The following is a 13,806-nucleotide window of genomic DNA, read 5'->3' as shown; positions in this document are numbered from 1 at the left end:
CATATATGAGTGTGTATATGCATGAATACGAATATGCACATACATATGTATGCTTATAAACATGTATATATTTCACATGTGCATGTTTCCTCCATGTTAGAAAATAAGATTTTGAAAAAAATAAATAAAAAAAGAAAATAAGATCTTGGAGGACAAAGACTCTTTCACTTTTTCTGCATTTCCTTTCTTTAGTGCAGAGCCTGATCCATAGTAGGAGCTTAATAAAAGCTTGCTAATGATTAATGTTTGCCTGTCAGTAAATGTTTATTAAGTGCATATTATGTATGTACCTCTTTTCTGGGGTTACAAAGAAACACAAAACCAGTCCCTGCTCTGGAGGAGCTCATAGTCTAATGCGGGGAACAACACACACACAGCTATGCATATACAAGATAGATAGATACAGGATTAACTGGCAATAAATGGATAGAGGGGAATGGTTATTTCCACTTTTCAGGTAACCATTACTTCTGATCACAAAGAACAAGACCCAGGTCAGGAGGGATTTCTCTTGAAAGTTGATTCTAGCCCAGGTAAATTAGGAGTTGGTTTTTTGATCTCTTACCATTTTCTACTGAAACTCTCATTGGTGTCATTTATACAAAGTAGAACAACCTCCCCACATCCAGTAGGCCAAGCATCGTAGCCGGTAAAACAAATCAGGTGGGGGTAGAGTTATCCTCAAGCTGCTGGCTGCAGGGTTTTTTTTTTTAATGGCAATTGGCCAAATGATCAGCATCTATATGAATCTGCCATATTTTTCCAGGAAGATGTGGATGTGCTTCTGTGGGGGAAGTGACAGTGACAGAGAATTATCTAGAATTTATAGCTGTTCAAAAATGGAACCAGTTGTCTCAGATGGCAGTGGGGGTTCTTTTGAAAACTGCATAATCACTTTTTCTAGTATGCTATAGAGGGGATTTCTAGTCAGGTAAGGATTAGATTAAATGTTCTCTAATGTGCTTTCCTATTGTATAACTCTGTAGATAACATTCCTCAAAGCCACCCAAATTAAAAAAAAAGATACATGAAAATATAATAGTCTGGACTTTCTCTCATGATCTTACTGTGTTCTGAAAGCATACGTTGATATAATGTAAAGAGCCACATATTGAAGGAAAGAAGATTTGAATTCTGCTCTCCATTTTGTTACCTTTCCATGTTGTGATGGATGAATTCCCTATGATGTTTAGATTTTAGTTGCTCAATATGGAGACAGGAGGTGCAGCAAAATATTCTTTAGACATCCTATCCAAGATCTATGATTGCTCCACCCAGTAGCTGTTTCATGATCTTTGTTCAGGTAGCTTATTCAGATGAAAAATGACTGCAGAGGAAAGACTTGCATGAACTGATGCAAAGTGAAGTTAGCAGAACCAGGAGAACATTTTAAATAGTGATAGCAATATTGTGTGATTATCAATCTATGTTAACTTAGCTCTTCTCAACAATATAATGATCCAAGACAATTCCAAAGGACTCATAATGCAAAATGCTATTCATTTAGAGAGAACTGATGGAGTATGACTACAGATTGAAGCATACTATTTTCATTTTATTCATTCATTCATTCATTTGCTCATTCATTCATTCATTTATTCATTCATTTACTTATTTGTTTTTTTGTTTGTTTATTATTGTTCCATGACTTCTTTCCTTTGGGTTGGTTTCTTCTTCCACAACATAACTAATATAGAAACATGCTGTTTTTTTTAAAATTTAAGACAACGGGGTTAAGTGCTTTGCCCAAGGTCACACAACTAAGCCATTATTAAGTGTCTGAGGTTGGATTTGAACTCAGGTCTTCCTGACTCCAGGGCTGATGCTTTCTCCACTGTGCCACCTAGCGGCCCCCAGAAATATGCTTTCCATGATGACACAATATATAATTTATATAAAATTGCTTACCATTTTAGGGAGGGAGAAGGAAAGGCAGGGGAGGGAAAAAATGGAATTCAAAATTTTTAAATGAATTTTCAAAATTATCTTTACATGTAATTAGAAAAAATAAAATACTATTTTTTAAAAAAGTGACACTAGATTTATCCAGCAATATCACTACTAAGTCTGAAAAAAAGAGGAAAAGGTCCACATGAACTAAATATTTATAGTAGTTTTTTTTTGTGGTGGCAAAGAACTGAAAATTGAGGGGATGCCTATCAATTGGGGAATGGTTGAACAAATTGCAGTATATGAATGAGATGGAGTTCTATCGTTCTATAAGAAATCTTGAGCAAGCAGGCTTCAGAAAAGCCTGGAAAGACTTTCATGAACTGGTGCTGAATGAAGTGAGCAGAACCAAGAAATCATTGTACATAATGTGTGATGATTGACTTTGATAGACTTAGGTCTCCTCAGCAGTACAATGAGCAAAGAAAATTCTAAATGCCTTGTGATGGAAATTGCCATCCATATCTAGAGAAAAAATTATGTAGTCAGACCAAAGCATACTATTTTCAAGTTTAAAAAGTTGGTGAATGTTTTTTCTCTCATGTTTTTCTCCTTTGGTTCTGATGTTTATTTCACATTATGACCAATGTGGAAATATGTTTATCATAGTTGTACATATATAAGCAATATCAGATTATTCTCTGTCAAGGGGGAGAGGGAAGAGAAAGAGGGAGAAAAATCAGAACTCAAAATCTTACAAAAAAATCAATGTTGACACTTAACCCCATATGCCTTGCAAAAAAAAAAAACAAAAGATGAATGTTGAAAACTATCTTTAAATGTAAATGGGAAAAAAAATAAAGAAAAAACCCAGGACAATTTAAAAAAGTGACTGTAGAATTTAAGTTTCTTGAGCAAAAGGACTATGTGACTGTAGAAATAAACTCCTTGGGGACAGGGACTATGTTCTTTCTTAATTTTGGTATCCTCAGTGTTGAACAAAGTGCTGATAAATATTTGTCGAATTAAATTGTGAAATTAAATCTTCTTTTTTTAAGTTTAAGTTTTCTCCCATAGTCCAACACTTTCTTTCCCTTTATCCCATCTGCTTTCCTGGACTGAAATTCATTGTCCTGATCTACATCACAGCTAAATAGAGAGTTGCAGACTTGGAAATTAAATGAAGTTGAAGTCTTTGAGGAACAAGTCCCAAAACATTTCCTCTAAATTACTTAAGCAGAAAACAATTCACATTGTGCAATAGATAGAAACCTGAAACTTGAAAATTTGGGCTCAAATCCTCCCTCTGACACTGTCCTCACTCTGAAAAGGGGCCTTAAACTGACTTAAGAAAGAACAAAAAGTCAGGTAAAGTGTCTAAGCACCAGTCAAAGGACCCAATTCACAGAAACCTGCCCAGTCTCTCCTCCATTTCTCCAAAGACCCCTAAGCCCTTGCCTTGTTCCAGTTGGCACTTAAATTCCTTCACTGATCTTCTCTCTCTACAGTCTCCAGCCTCAGCTGGGCTCCCTCCAGAGTCAATTCCCTATCCTCACCCTAGGCATTGCTCCTCTTCCCTCTGAAGCCCAGCATAATTTTAGGAGGGACTTGCTTGTCAAGCCCCAGCCCACTCCCAAGAGAGCCTCTTCCCTCTGTGAGATCTGAACACGCTCCAACAGAGCGTGTTTATCTCCAGGGACAGTCTTTCCTGTTGTTGCTCAGGAGTGTTTCAGGGGTGGGGGAATTGGGATGCTTATTGTTCGAAACCCTGGGAGGATTGTGGGGTGGGGTGGGAGAGAATGGAGACATGGAATCAGCCCTGGGCCTAAATATTAGAATGTGGTTTCCATAGACTGTGTGTGGCCCCTAGATCTCTTTCCTGAAATCAGAATAAGCTCCCTAGCTTCTAGTCTGTCGATGGAGACAAGATTTTTGACATTACATCACTGGGGTGCGTCTTTATGTTCCATATCCAAGAACTGGGATGGGGTTCAGTCCTCAGCAAGAGGAGAAGGGCTAGAGGGATTGGAACTGGGGAGCTGTGTTCATTTTAATTTAGGATCCAGACCTTGTTGGGACAAAACTGAGACCTGCCTCTCTCTCAGTTCCTGTCAATCATTGTCAACTCCTGAGCCAACCAGTTCGGGCATGGATGCCAAGTGGGATGGCCTCCCAAGAATAGGTAGGGCAAGTTGCCAAGATGATGAGCCACAGGGCAGGATTTCTAGGAGCTCCTAAAACTACTACATTTGCCCTTCCCACCCAGGAAAATGTGCAAAAAAGTGCCAGTTATTTACCCACTGGCCCTTGGGGAGATGCTCATCTCCCTTTTGGGAAGGAATCCTTGTACTTTGAGAAAGTGTGTTTACAACCGATCTTGATGCCTTTGATTTATTTCCATAATTTATTTTTAAGTAAGATAAATCCTCCCAGGAGATCACGTGTGTGGGGGGGGGAGGTTGGAGAGAGGAAGAGGGGGAGATGCTGAGCCATCTCATTCCTCCTAAGCCTGTATAAATCACCCCCACCCCCATGTGTCAGGAATATTTACTCATGTTTACATCTCCATGGTGACAAGTTTGGTTCTCTCTTAACCTGCACCCTTAAAAATCATGACAGCCCTTCCAGTTACCACACGCATCTCTGGTTCTGTCTCGGAATCAAAGGATCACAGAACTTCAGAATTAGAAGGGTCTGAACACAGGTCCTCTTTACAGGGTACCTGGAAATTGGTCATCCAACTTTAGTATGAGACCTTTGGGGAGGAAAAGCCCACTATCTACCAAGGTCACCTTTGAATTATCTCTAATTGTGAAGTTTATAAATGGTGAAGTGCATAAAATGCTGGCCCTTGAGTCAGGGGAACCTGAGTTCAAATCTAGTGTTTACTTATTAGCTAAATGACTCTGGGCAAGTCATTTAACCTTGGTTGCCTTAAAAAAATGTTCCTGATATCAAACCTGAATTTCCCTCTTTTTAACTTTCACACATTTTTTCAGGTACTGTTCTAGGGTCAGAATAAACAAATTAATCCCTCTTCTACAAAGCCCTTCAGATATTTTAGGACAGCCATTGTAGATATTCTAAGTTTTTTCAGTAGATGTCATGGCTTGAAACCCTGGGGCTCTTAATAATTCCATATTTGCCTCCCCCCACAGTAATGGATTCTTCAGAACCTGAAAGTGGGACTTCTCAATGATCAAATGGGAATTGGTCATTTGGCTGGGTGGACCCAGAAAGCTCTTTTTAAACTAATCTTTGTGATGGGTTAATGGTGCTGATTGGATCCACTACAAATTTATGTTATATAAACGCAATTGGATACTCATTACTGTAAAATAATCCTTTTACACCTCCCTCATTAACTCATTCTTCCACTCTCCACAGCTTCTTTTCCAGACTTTTTTATTCTTTCTCATATCTCCCATGATTTCATTCCTCCACTCTCTCAGCTAAGAACCTTGCATCATATTTTCTTTTTAAAATTGAGGCCATTCAGGCAGCTAGGTGGTGCAGTAGATAGAGCACCAGACCTTGAGTCAGGAGGGACCTGAGTTCAAACACTTAATAATTATCTAGCTGTGTGACCTTGGGCAAATCACTTAATCCCACCGTAAAAAAAAAAAAACCTGAGGCTATTCACTACCCATCAGAAGAGTTCCCTCTTTTCCCTTGCTCCTTATTTCATACCTTCTGCCACAATCTCTGCCTTCACTTCTACCTCACATAATGAGGTGACCTCTTCTCTTTGCCAAGGCAAAGAAACCCCTCTGCATATACAAATGATCTTACTCCATCTGGTCTTCTCTATTAAATTGCCCCTGTTTTACCTATTTTTGATCTCTCTCTGACTACTGGACGCTTCCCTACTGAATGACCATGTTTTCCCTATTCTCAAAAACTTCATTTGATCCATCAAATCATCCTGTAAAATCATCCCCCCCTTCCCCTCTCTTTTGTGGCTCAACTCCTTGAGAAGACCATCTATAATAGGTACCTTCACATCTTTTCATCTTCCTTTAATTTTTATTCTTCAGTTTAGTTTTCAATCTCACCATACAATAGACATTTCTCTCTCCAAAGTTTCCAGATTTCTTAATTGCCAAATCTAATAACCTTTTCTCAATTCCCACCTTCTTGACCTCTCTTCTCTCTGCAGCCTTTGACATTAATCACCCTCTTATTCTTTTCTTCTCTCTAGGTTTACAGGATACCACTGTCTCCTACTTCTTCTGACCACTCCTGTTGTCCTTGTCCAGATGCTCTTCCAGGTTCATGCCCTTCAAACATAGGTGTCCCACAAGGCTCTGACCTGGGTCCCCTTCTTTTCTCCATCTACACTATTTCCCTTGGCCATCTCAACAGGTTCGATTACTGTACTTCTCTATGTATAAAATGTACCCTTTCTCAAAAAATTTGGGGTCTAAAAACTGGGAGCATCTTATACGATGGTTGTAGATTTTTTTTAGGTTTTTGCAAGGCAAATGGGGTTAAGTGGCTTGCCCAAGGCCACACAGCTAGGTAATTATTAAGTGTCTGAGATTGGATTTGAACCCAGGCAATCCTGACTCCAAGGCCGGTGCTTTATCCACTACACCACCTAGCTGCCCCAGTTGTAGATTTTTTTAACTTGCATTTCCTGCTTTTTCAAGCTTGTTGTTTTTGCACTCATTGTTTTGCAATTATTACCAGTATATTAGGTTATGTTTTGCCCAGTTCTGCCCAGAAATGGCTCAGAAAAGATTTTCGTACAGTGCTGAATTCAAGTTAAAAGTGATCCAGTTTGCAAAAGTGAATGAAAATTCCAGAATTTCCTGACACAAAGACCAGAACTGAACAGAGAAGTCAATCATCAAATACACGACTGCATAAAAAGATAAATGAAAAAGGGAAGGAAAAAACAAAACAAAATGTTAGTCAAGACCATCAAATTGTATACAACCTTAAAAGGGAAGATAAAATACTTCTTATTCTTGAACTTTACTTCTCTTAGGATAATTAAAGGGTCAAATATAATTGAAGAGAATGGATTTAAAGGATATGGGTACAGTTGGGTCTTATCTCTCCATTGAAGAGATCCAAGATGACATCACTATGTTTAAGACAAAAAGCCCAGGGCTCTTAACCTTAAATTTAAGTGTCTCATTATCCTTTGACCCACTTTAACTCTACTGTGCTTAGCACCTTGACTTTAAACTGTGAGGACCGGAGTCAGTGTCTCTGTAACTTGCAATCATTTGTAAAGTTCTCAGGTGAGACCTCCAGAGCCTCCCAGTACTTAGAGATCTTCAAGATTCTTGCAGTTAATTAGATCAGGGTTTGACTTCACTTAAAAAGGGGTTAACTACCCTAGATGGGGGGAGGGGGGTAAAGCCTGGAGGGAGAAGCACAAATAGTTTAAGAAATGATATGGCTTTGGATGATACTTCGGTTCTTGAGGAGGATTGGGTATAATTTGAAAGATACTCAAAAAGGGAGTAAGGTAAAAATGATTATAATTATAAATTGATGTAATTTGAGACAATGCTGCTTATCAAGCAATGAAGCCATCTATGATGATAACTTGATAACAATATGAGCTTATCAAATAATCAAAGTGTGATTGATGATACCTGATTAATAGCACTAAAGTGATAAATAACAGCAAGAGAAGAGGCACAAAGATTTATAATTTTAGAGGGAATGAAGGGAGAATGTGAATTCTGAGTAACAATAGATTTGGTCCAGAGAGGGAATAAGATACATTCCCACTTTTAAAAATCTACCCTAACCTACAGAGAAGGGGGGGGGGGATTGGGAAAGGGAAAGATAAGAGAAGAAGGGACTGAAAAAAAAGGGAAGGCAAAGTTATAAGTGAAAATAAACAGAAAGTTACATTTTTAAAAGAAAAATCAAAAGGGAAAGGTAGTAAAATTTTGGTGAGGAGGAATAGGAGAAAAGGAAAGAAAAATATAAATAGAGAAAGATAGCACAGAGGGAAATACAGAATTAGTAATATTAACTGTAAATGTGAAGGGGATGAACTGTTCCATAAAACAGAAGTGGAGAACAGAATGGATTAAAAACCAGAATCCTACAATATGTTGTTTACAAGAAACACATTGAAGCAGAGAGATACACACAGGGTAAAAGTAAAAGGTTGGAGCAAAATATATTATGTCTCAGTTGAAGTAAAAAAATCTGGGGTAGCCATCCTAATCTCAGATAAAGTAAAAGCAAAAATCAACTCTTTAAAGGGGATAAGGAAGGAAACTGCATCTTCTTTTCTTTTTACTTTTTTTTTTTTTTTTTTTTAGTTTTTGCAAGGAAAAGGGGCTAAGTGACTTGCCAAAGGTCACATAGCTATATAATTATTAAATGTCTGAGGCCGGATTTGAACTCAGGTCCTCCTGACTCCAGGGCCAGTGCTCTATCCACTGTACCACCTAGCTGCTCCAAAACTACATCTTCTTGAAAAGCACCATTGGTAATAAAGCTATATCATTACTAAACAAGTATGCACCTAGTAGTATAGCATCCAAATTCCTAGAGGAAAAGCTGAGTGAATTACAAGGAAACATAGACAGCACAACTTTAATAATGGGAGATCTCAATCTCCCTCTCTCAGAACTAGATAAATCTAACAACAAAATGAATAAGAAGTAAGAAGTTGAATGAAATCTTAGAAATTTAGGGTAAACTTCTGGAGAAAACTTAATGGGGATAGAAAAGAATATACCTTTTTCTTGGCAGTACATGGCACTTGTACCAAAATTGACCATATATTAGGACACAAAATCCTTAGAAAAATGGCAGAAATAATAAATACACACTTCTCAGAACACTATGCAATAAAGAGTCATGTAATAAAGAGTCATGGAAAGATAAACCAAGAACTAATTGTAAATTAAATAACTTTATCTTAAATGATCGGTGGATCAAACATCAAATAATAGAAATAATCAACAATTATATCCAAGAAAATGATAATTAATGAAACATACCAAAATTTATGGGATGCAGCCAAGGCAATTTTGAAGGTAAACATTATATCTCTAAATGCCTATAGGATTGGTTATGCAACTAGAAAAGCTAGAAAAAGAACAAATTAAAGATCCCCAATTAAATACTGAATTAGAAATGCTGAAAATCAAGGGAGAGATTAATAAAATTGACAGCAAGAAAACCCATTGATCTCATAAATAAAACTAAGAGTTGGTTTTATAATAAAGCCAATAAAATAAACAAATCTTTGCTTAATCTAATTTAAAAAAACAAAGAAGATAACCAAATTACCAGTATCAAAAATGAAAAGAGTAAACTAACCACGAATGAGAAGGAAATTAAAGAGATAATTCGGAGCTACTTTGCCAAACTGTATGCCAATAAATTGGATAATCTGAGTGAAATAGATGAATATTTACAAAAAATACAAACTGCTCAGATTAACAGAAGAGGAAATAAATTACTTAAATAACCCCACTTCAGAAAAAAGAAAATGAAGGAAACCATCAATAAACTCCCTAAAATAAAGTCTCCAGGTCCAGATGGATTTACAAGTGAATTCTATCAAACATTTAAGGAACAATTAAATCCTATTCTACATAAACTATTTTTAAAAAATAGGAGTTCTGCCAAACTCCTTTTATGACACCAATATGGTGTTGATACCTAAACCAGGAAGAATCAAAACAAAGAAAATTATGGACCAATCTACCTAATGAATATTGATACAAAAATCTTAAATAAAATTTTAATAATGAGACTACAGCAAGTTATTACTTGGGAATCTACCTCCCAAGACAAACCCAGAAACTGTATGAACACAATTATAAAGAATTCTCACCCAAATAAAGTCAGATATAATAATTGGAAAAAATGTGGGGGTGGCTAGGTGGCGTAGTGGATAAAGCACCAACCTTGGAGTCAGGAGTACCTGGGTTCAAATCCGGTCTCAGACACTTAATAATTACCTGGCTGTGTGGCCTTAGGCAAGCCACTTAATCCCATTTACCTTGCAAAAACCTAAAAAAAATGTCAAATGCCCATGGTTAGTTGAGCTAATATAATAAAAATGATAATTCTGCCCAAATTAAATTACTTATTCAGAGCCATACCAATCAAGTTACCAAATAACTACTTTACCAAGCTAGAAAAAAATAGTAACAAAATTCATCTGGGGCAACAAAAAATCAAGATAGCAAGGGAACTGATGAAAAAAAATGTAGAGGAAGGTGGCCTAACTCTACCAGATCTAAAACTATACTATAAAGTAGCAGTCATAGAAACTGCCTGGTACTGGTTAAGAAATAAAAGTAATAAATCAGTGAATTAGGATAGGTTCAAAAGAAACTGCAGTAAATGACTACAAGCAATCACTATTTGACAAACTCAAAGACATCAGCTTCTGGGATAAGAACTGACTATTTGACAAAAATTGTTGGGAAAATATAATGACAAAAACTAGGCATAGATCCATATCTCACAACCTATACCAAAATAAGGTCAAAATGGGTTCAGAAATTAGACATAAAGAGAAAAACCATAGATAAATTAATATTCCAAGAAATATTCTATTTATCAGATCTAAGGAAATGGGAAAATTTATGACCAAATAAGAATTAGAGTATATTATCAACTGCAAAATGAATGATTTTGACTATATTAAATTAAAAAGTTTTTACACTAATAAAATCAATGCTTCCAAAATTAGAAGGAAAGCAGAAAGCTGGGAAACAATATTCACAACCAGGAGTTCTGATAAAGGTCTCACTTCTAAAATGTATAGAGAATTACATCAGATTTATAAAGTTACAAGTCATTCCCCAAGTGATAAATGGTCAAAGGATATGAACAGTTTTCAAATGAAGAAATTAAAGCTATATGTAATGATATGGGGAAAAATTCTCCAAATCATTATTGATTAGAGAAAGGCAAACTAAAATAACAATGAGGTATCATCTCACACCTATCAGATTGATCAAGATGAGAAAAAGAGAAAATGATCAATGTTGGAGAGGTTATGGGAGGAATGGGACACTGATGTATTACTGGTGGAGTTGTGAACAGATCCAACCTTTCTGGAGAGCAATATGGAACTATGCTCAAAGAGCAATAAAACTGTTCATATTATTTGACCCAGTAATTACAATTCTAATTCTGAATCCAGGAGAAAATGTAAAAAATGGGAAAAGTCCTACATCTTCCAAAATATTCATTGCAGCTCTTTTTTTGTAGTGGCAAAGAAATGGAAATTGAAGGGATGCCCATCAATTGAGGAATGGTTAAGCAAGTTATGGTACATGAATATTATGGAATATTATTATTCTATAAGAAACCATAAATGACTGGGCTCTAAAGAAGCATGGAATGACTTACAGGATCTGATGCTGAGCCAAGGGAGTAGAACCAAAAGAACATTGTATACAATAACATCAACATTGTGAGATGAACAACCTTGATGGAAGCAGCTCCTCTCAGCAGTTTAGAGAGCTAGGACAACTGTATTAGACCAGCTATGGACAATGTTATTCCCATCCAGAGGAAGAAAAACAAAAAACACAGCACACACACACACACACACACACACACACACACACACACACACACACAACCACCAACCCTTCAGAATCTGATAAACTTTATAAAGATTATCTCTTATGTATTTTTCCCTTAATCCTAATTCCTCATCCTGAAAATAACTAATCTGTAAACATGTTTATCAAAATTATGTATGTACAATGCTAACCTGACTGTTTGCCACTGAGGTGAGAGGGGGTGGGAAGGGAGAGTAGAAGGAAATTTTGTAACTTAAAAATACACATGTGCATATGGATGAAAATAAATAAATAAATAACTTTGAAAAAAAAGTGAATGGAAATTGTGCTGTTCAATGTCAGTTTGGTCCTCCTCCAACTGAGAAAACAATCCGAGACTACCTACAAGAGGAAGAAATCTGACTGAAAATGCCCTGGTAGAACAATCAAAACAGTCAAATGGCCTGAGTTAGGGAGGGAATTGAGATGAATTGAAGAGCAAAGAGCCTTTGGAATTCCTGTGTCCACAAAGATGGTTCAGCATGAGGCAAGAAGGATTGCTGATGAAAAAAAAGTGACTGATTTCAAAGGACACAATTGGTGCTTCAGGTTCATGAAACAAAATGGACTAAGTATGCATCCACACACCAGACTTGCCCAGGGAGAGCTTGTGGTCAACCACAGACCAGAGCACAAGCAGGAGAGCGGTCAGAGACTCTCCTAAGACAGGGATTCGTCATCAAATGCAGATGAGAAGTTAATGGATGAGAATTTGACAGTGATGAGGAGTTCTATGAATTTTATGAGTGTTCAATAATTTTATGTGATACATTTTTTTTTCAAATTGTGGGCCCCAAAATTAAGGTGCATCTTACACATGGGAGCATCTTATGCATGGGGAAATATGGCATCATTTTTCTGCTGTTGCTTCTCAAATCTTTACATCTTGGCCTATCCTCTCTGTTGATTTCCAGTCTTCCATCTCCAATTGCTTATTGGATATCTCAAACTGGATGGCCTGTTGACATCTTAAACTCAACATGTCCACAGCCTCACTTTGTCTCTTTCTCCCAATCCTTTCCCTTTTTCTAATTTCCCTAATACTATTGAAGGCATTACCATCCTTCTAGGTCCACAGGCTCACAACCTGGTTGTCCTTCTTGATACCTCACTCTCCCCATCCCTCCCTCCTATATCCTATGACTAAAATATTGCATTAACCTTCTGGTTGATCTGCCTTTCACAAATATCCCCCCATTCCATTCCATTGTCCAATCAGCTACCAAAACAATCTTCCTACAGCACAGATATGATCATGTTTCCACTGGCTCCTGAACCCCTGCAGGATCAAATATAAACTCCTCAGATGTTCAAAGTCCACCATAACTGGCAGTGCCCTCCCCACCTTTCTAGTCTTCTTACACTCCACCCTTACATAATCTGGGTTTAGTAACACTAGCTCCCTTGTTGTTCCTCAAACAAAACCTTCCATCTCTCCATTCCAAGAATTTTCACTTGTTTCCTCCAAGCCTGGAATGCTCTCCCTCCTCATTCCACTTGCTCTCCCTCCTCATTCCACTTCCTGGCTTCCCAGTTTTCCTTCAAATACCAGCTAAAATCTTACCTTTTAAAAGAAGCCTTTCTTGATTCCTCTTCATTCTATTACCTTCCCTGAGTTGATTATTTTCAGTTTATCCTGGATATATGTTGTTTGTATATAGTTGCTTGAATGTTATAGACTGGAAACCTCCATACAGAAGAGACTGTCTCTTACCATTCTTTGAATCCCCCCCTCCTCCTGCCCATCCCTTGCATAACATAGTACCCAAAAAAAAATAATGGGCACTTAATAAATGTTGATTGACTGACTGACTGACTCAGGCTTGAAGGAGGTCTTTGGATTCCAAAGATTTCCAGTCTCCTGTTTGATAGCATCTCTCTATGATTCAATGGAGAGCTTTCACTGAAATCATTCTCTATTTTGTTAGCAATTCCTGAAGTGGGAACCAGATAACAGCCACCACCAGCACAATATTAACTAAAATTTGTATAATGTTTCTATGAGGAGAAGGAGAAATCACACAGCTAGCAGGTATCAATTCAGGTTCTTCTGACTGCACTCTAACTACTGCCCCCATACCTTTTCTAAGACTTGCAAAGTACTATATTTGTAATCTCATTTGAGCCTTACAATAATGAGGTAGATGCTACTGTTACACACCTTTTGCAAATGAGGAAACATCACCATCAAACCTTGACTTTTCTGATTGGTAAATACTCTCTCTCTCTCTCTCTCTCTCTCTCTCTCTCTCTCTTAGGTTTTTGCAAGGCAATGAGGTTAAGTGGCTTGCCCAAGGCCACACAGCTAGGTAATTATTAAGTGTCTTAGATCACATTTGAA

Source organism: Macrotis lagotis, chromosome 5 (assembly GCF_037893015.1).
Source record: "Macrotis lagotis isolate mMagLag1 chromosome 5, bilby.v1.9.chrom.fasta, whole genome shotgun sequence".
Taxonomy (NCBI): domain Eukaryota; kingdom Metazoa; phylum Chordata; class Mammalia; order Peramelemorphia; family Peramelidae; genus Macrotis; species Macrotis lagotis.
The sequence above is the reverse complement of the archived record's forward strand: the minus strand, read 5'-3'. Positions refer to the sequence as shown.